Source organism: Ylistrum balloti, unplaced genomic scaffold (assembly GCF_031769215.1).
Source record: "Ylistrum balloti isolate Yb309-2 unplaced genomic scaffold, AGI_CSIRO_Ybal_v1 Utg371462, whole genome shotgun sequence".
Classification (NCBI taxonomy): domain Eukaryota; kingdom Metazoa; phylum Mollusca; class Bivalvia; order Pectinida; family Pectinidae; genus Ylistrum; species Ylistrum balloti.
In genome coordinates this window covers 128,907-134,906 of record NW_026782763.1, presented here as the reverse complement: position 1 = coordinate 134,906, position 6,000 = coordinate 128,907, and the positions used below count along the sequence as shown (strand labels likewise).

Here is a 6,000-nt window from a genome sequence, read left to right as displayed (position 1 = left end):
TGCTATGAAAATGATTTACAAAAGGCTTTGTTTCGTTTACAAGAAATCCCTTAGAGAGTTGAATATGATTTTTTCTGTTTGTTTGCTTGTTTTGTTTTTACTTTGGAATATATCACATCACATAAAATTAATTTTGTAAGTCTTGTGAAGCAAAAATATGTGTATGCCTCTTTGATATTTTTCTGTGGGTACCGCGTTCGACAGAGCTTTGTGTTCAGGCAGTATTGGTGCTTGTATACATCACGGTTGCATATGAAGGCAACATATGTCTAATAGAAGTAAAACGAGATATGTCGTTAACAGACACGCCCCCGTAAAACCTCTACTTGACTTGGGGCAGCGGTGAAGATCAGATAAATGTTTGGCTGCATTATGACTAATCAACGTGAATATGGCTGACGTTAAACGGCTAGGCCGTACATAGAAAATATCACTACTCCCTAGTGTAAAAGTACAACAAAGTATATATAAATCAGCATTATGTAAATGAGAACTATTTCTTAAGTATATTTCTCTCATATCTCAAACACATTTTCATGACTTGGCCGGATATACTAGGTGCCAAAGATTGGAACAAAACTCATTTTGAAAAAAAAAAAGTATTGCCTAACTGATTAATTTAATTTTTCTTCTGTTTAAGCGAATCTTGAATACTCCGAGATTTAATAGATTTCCGAAAATATGACTTCCCTTTTCTTTGTGAATATTTGCATTTTATTAATTGTTTCGCTTCTGGAAATGTTTTCTTAAGACTGCCGCGCTTAAACCTGAATAAGCAATAATACCTTATAGTGTCAATAAACAACAATTAATTATCTACAATTGAGTTAAAGTGCTGATTATGAATTGTAGAATTAGATTGTCAAAAGATGTGGTTAAATATATACAAAACGTGTTTTGTACCCATAATATCTAAAGATTAACGACGTCATAATTTTGTAAACTTAAAAAGATACTTGTCTTTTCACTTACAAACTTTAGCAAGTCTACCTCTTGTGTTGCAAAGTTAAAATATGCTACACCTTTATTTGTTTGCCCTAGTTCGCTTGTTTATTAGTGCGGAAATGCTACACGGAAAAATGACACACAAACACACACACACAGGTACACAGATATTTAAATTTACATAGCCTCGTGCTAGGACGGACAGGGTCAACGATGACCGACGCGTCCATCATTAGAGATACAAAGTCATATACGGCACAGTAATATACAGTATATGAGACGTTCACGGAGGAGACCTTTGTTGACAAATATACATACACATACATGATGGAGATTTGATAGCGTGCAAGGCTGCGGTATTTCTATCACTTGTGTTCTATGACATACGTTCGTGGATTCAAAGGACGGACAAACGTTTTGTACATCATGCAGGTAAGGTAAGTAAAACACAATACCGACATTTTTATCGCCATATCTAGCATCTAGCAAACTCTGTTCTTTATCACGGTATGTAGCTAAGCTTTAACACGTTTCTGCAAATGTGTAAGATTTAAAAAGCACGCTTCTTTAAGTTACAGTCGATTTCTCCGGGGAAATCTGCACGTGAGTGTAACCGTGCTACAAAGGATTAATTCAATCTGTTGCAGTTGTTTGTACTCGTGAGCCAATTTCAATTTTGAACTTAGTGAACATGAAGGATTCTCTCCTTCCATAATAGATATAAAGACATTTTCCCCAGCTTGGGTAAGCTTACGTGTCAGGCTCTTTCGAATATCTTTTAAATAGATTGCTTCCTATCTTTTGTGCCTGTCTTATAATAAGACATCACGTAAGGAGCTGTTAAGCCAACCCCAATAAAAAGTCCTTAAATTCATCTTAAATCCCGGCAAATACACAAATAGATGATATTGTATAGAATAGGATTGTGAAAACAGCTGAGGAAGGTATCTTTCGACTTGCACACTATAACACCTAGTCTTTACTAGAAATGAAAGTGTGTTTAATTTGTTCTAAAAGCTAATTATTTATGAAAGATAAGATATATTTGTTTATCAAAAACAAGATATGTAAAGAAGAGATGACGTCATGATGTTCTCGATTTTTGTCTCAAATACTTACACAGTATTTTGATCCCGGGAAAAAGATTTACAATAAATATCTATTCCATAAGAATTTAATGAATACCAAAATATTCACGGGTTTTGCCTTAAAACCCCTTTCAAATAGTTTATTTTTTCAGTCGTCAAGTCTAAGATATAAGTTTGCAATCTTAATTAATTCTTTCTCGAGATAATTTTTTTCCGTCAATAAGGTGTTAGCTTTAATGAAATATTATCACGCGCCATGCTGTCAACAGCGGAAACTAACACGGCGAATCATTACCTCAGTGAAACTCAATATCGTCTTTCTGTTTACAATATGTCTCAACTAATTAATTACTTAATTAACAAAACTAATTATACCCAGAGGTTTTTCACATGAACAAAAAGTATGCTATTCAAATGTTTCATAAAATGCTTCTTCAAAATTGTATTTATTGAATCTTTTGATCATTCTATTAATAAACAAAATCCTAAAAGATCCCTAGATAAGTTGAAGAATCAGTTTGTTACACTGTACACAAAAGGAGCTGAATCATGGGTACACAATGAAAACAACCTCCGACGTTATTTAATATACGCAGGAAAAGGATAATGAAAATATTTTCAATTTAGAAACTTCCCTCTGGACGTGTGTGAGAGTACAAAACCGCGTTCTATTATTGATAAAGGTTACAAATTATGTACACGTGGTTTTGTTGTGAAAGGAAATTCCGCCAGCAAAGCGCCACCGATATTGTGAACGGTGCAGTGCTATCAGACACATACCAGTATTACACTCTGAACAGGAGCTTTGTTTGTGTAATCCATCAGATCTTTCGCACGGGTTACACGACTAATGAACCCGGAAAAACTGCTTTTATCAGATAAAGTAAGTTGGTTTACTTATTGTTCATATGGTTATGAAATAAGATATTTAGATGAAAAAAAAACAACAAAAAACAAAGGACTTTTATTAATGGCGGAAGTGTTTTTCTGTGTAAAGTTAATTGCTTATCCAGCCATATTTGGGCGGTGTTGCTTTCCTTGTTTAATTATCATATATGTTAGAAGTAGTGCTATATTTTTTTCGATTATTTGATGAAATTTGTTCATATCTGTGAAATTACCTGTTTCGTGAAACTTGTACGTGGAGCAATGTGTACAACCTCACGAAGCAGAAATTAATTTATTTAATTCAATTCATCTTTAATTAATTTTCTTCAAATGGGTGACTTTCAGAAATATGTGTTGTGAAACAGAACGACAGCTTGTAAAGCGGACAAAATTTTAGTCTCTGTTTTTGCTATTATTATAATACATGAGCGATAGAGCAGAAGGAAATCGGCCGCTGAAATTCCAAGAATGTGGAGCTATGTTCCCTTAATGCATGCTGTCTGTTTCGAATGCATGACTTACGGTTATCTGACATCGATAAATATATTTCCTGTTTAACCAATAGCATACAACGTAGTTAAACAAATCTGAGTGGGAGGATTGTGAAAGACATATCTATCTACACGCCATTGTTACATATATGCTTTTGTTTTGTCACCCATTGGGGGAGAAAACTGGAAAAGTGACATTGTTATGTTATGAGGTATAGCTTTTTATCTGTTTTTTTTTTTTCATATATTTTTGGAGTTTTGGTTCTTGAATCACGGACAACTTCTGAATAGTACATAGCTAATGTTGATGCAGATTAATTCGTCATTCTGGTACTATATGTATCTTTTTATCATTCTGGTACTATATGTATCTATTTATCATTCTGGTACTATATGTATCTATTTATCATTCTGGTACTATATGTATCTATTTATCATTCTGGTACTATATGTATCTATTTATCATTCTGGTACTATATGTATCTATTTATCATTCTGGTACTATATGTATCTATTTATCATTCTGGTACTATATGTATCTTTTTATCATTCTGGTACTATATGTATCTTTTTATCATTATGTATCTGGTACTATATGTATCTTTTTATCATTCTGGTACTATATGTATCTATTTATCATTCTGGTACTATATGTATCTTTTTATCATTCTGGTACTATATGTATCTTTTTCATTCTGGTACTATATGTATCTATTTATCATTCTGGTACTATATGTATCTTTTTATCATTCTGGTACTATATGTATCTTTTTTAATATCTAAATGTGTTTGTTGATTTGTTTGTTGTTTGTGTACAGGTTTGTATAATTTCCTGTTTATTTTATTGACAAAGGTATCGTTTGCCTGTGTGATGTATCTAATTATCTACACCATGTATATACACGTGAAACGTATTATCTTTCCTTGTCTAATTCATACTGTAATTTTAAGTGTATTTGAGAGTGTTTCATGATAGCTATTTTTCAGGCGCTGACTGGAAAGTGTTTATTTTTAATTATTTTTCATAACTTGCCATAGTTTCTCTACCTGTATTTCTACTTTCGATTTGCGTCGAAAAATACAACGAGCAATGAAAAAAGACTAACGATTTTCCAAAAACACCAAGACACGTAATGTAGACTATAAACAAAGCTAACAAAATGATAGTTGTTAAGTAAGTTTGAAACAGTTATGTAAATATTCTGATGTTTCTTATCTTCAGCTGGTTGTTCTTAACATGCTTTAACCCTGTGATATATGAAAGGAAACATTTTGAAATTCAATTTTCTTTTCAAAATAAATAAGGTGGAAATGATATGTTTCCCTTCTCTGATGTAACAAGGTTCTCAATACAAATTTGCCTGACATTTAAACACACAAGTGGTCCATAAAGTAGAGCAGCTAAGTCATCACTTGGCATTTGTTCGACACTGCCTTACAGATGAAAAGATCTCTCCAATTCTTGTAAATGGCGTCTTAATAAGCTTTGCCAGAACAAGGATATTAAACTTTTTTTTTTCGTATCTGTACATCAAGTGCTACCACGCTATGCTGCCAGCCGTGTGTTTATACCCATATACAATGTACAAGCTTTTTGTGAGAGATATCATTGTGAAACACATCTATCAGTTTATATTAGATAGATATCATTGATTGTAAGCACGTCTTGACACGAGATGTTTTGTTAGAGAGTAATAATGAATTTGGCTCTGGGAACGGAAAATCGAATTGGAATGGAATGTCTACATTGACAAATCTTGTCAAAAGTCAATGTACGTTTTGTTTTATCACAAAATAATCCTGTTTCCTTATATTGACCTCTGTAAATCATTCTTTTGATGGCATTTTGCTTCTTATCATGTTTCTATTTGTTTATTTATAACATAAGGCCGTGAAAAATCAAATATTTTTATGAGGCTAAATTTTCGTGGTTTTCGAATTATAAATTTCGGTTGCACATGATTTCGGGAATAAATCTTGATTACACAATTCACTAGAACTAAGATCTATGCCAACGTTTATTTGTTTATAAATTCGTGAACTTAGAGTACCCACGAACTAAGCGTAAATAATTCCCCCACGAAAATTAACGAAGTTTACAGTAATGCCACTGGTCACTTATTTTCATCACTCCAGAACACTAATTTCACGGTCAATCTGTGTAGAATTTGTTAATCTGGTTCCTTCTTGAATTTTGTCGTTGTTCATCATGCTTCCCTTTTGATTTTGGTGCCTCCTATTTCTTATATATCGAATTCAAATGTCGGCCGCTTTTGATTTTCCTGAGGTGACTCCTAGGCCTCAAAATTAATGTCCCTAGCATCACTGAAGAGTCCTAGAAGGAAGGACAGAACAGTTGTATGATGTAGTTCATGTATCTAAACATAAATTTGTAATGTAAACTTGTGTGTAGTTTGTGCAACCTTCTGCCTTCTTATTAATCTCTTCGTTTTGACCATTTTAAATCAAATTTTATAACCTCATCTATATTCTGATGTTGACATCATGAAATTTGATTTCATTTGTTGACATTTGTCTAAGGCAACTATACTATCTTATATTACAGTGTATCGATGTGTTAATATATA

At 32.8% G+C, this 6,000-nt stretch overlaps 1 protein-coding gene across 1 annotated transcript in view; it reads left to right on the top strand.

Moving 5' to 3' along the window:
- The first annotated feature begins 2,858 nt into the window (after window positions 1–2,858).
- Window positions 2,859–6,000, top strand: part of LOC132562601 (uncharacterized) — a 28,585-nt gene continuing 25,443 nt past the window's right edge. Inside the window, exon 1 of the mRNA XM_060227352.1 lies at window positions 2,859–2,916. The gene's annotated coding sequence lies outside the window, so the exon portion shown is untranslated. The remainder of the gene's footprint in view (window positions 2,917–6,000) is intronic.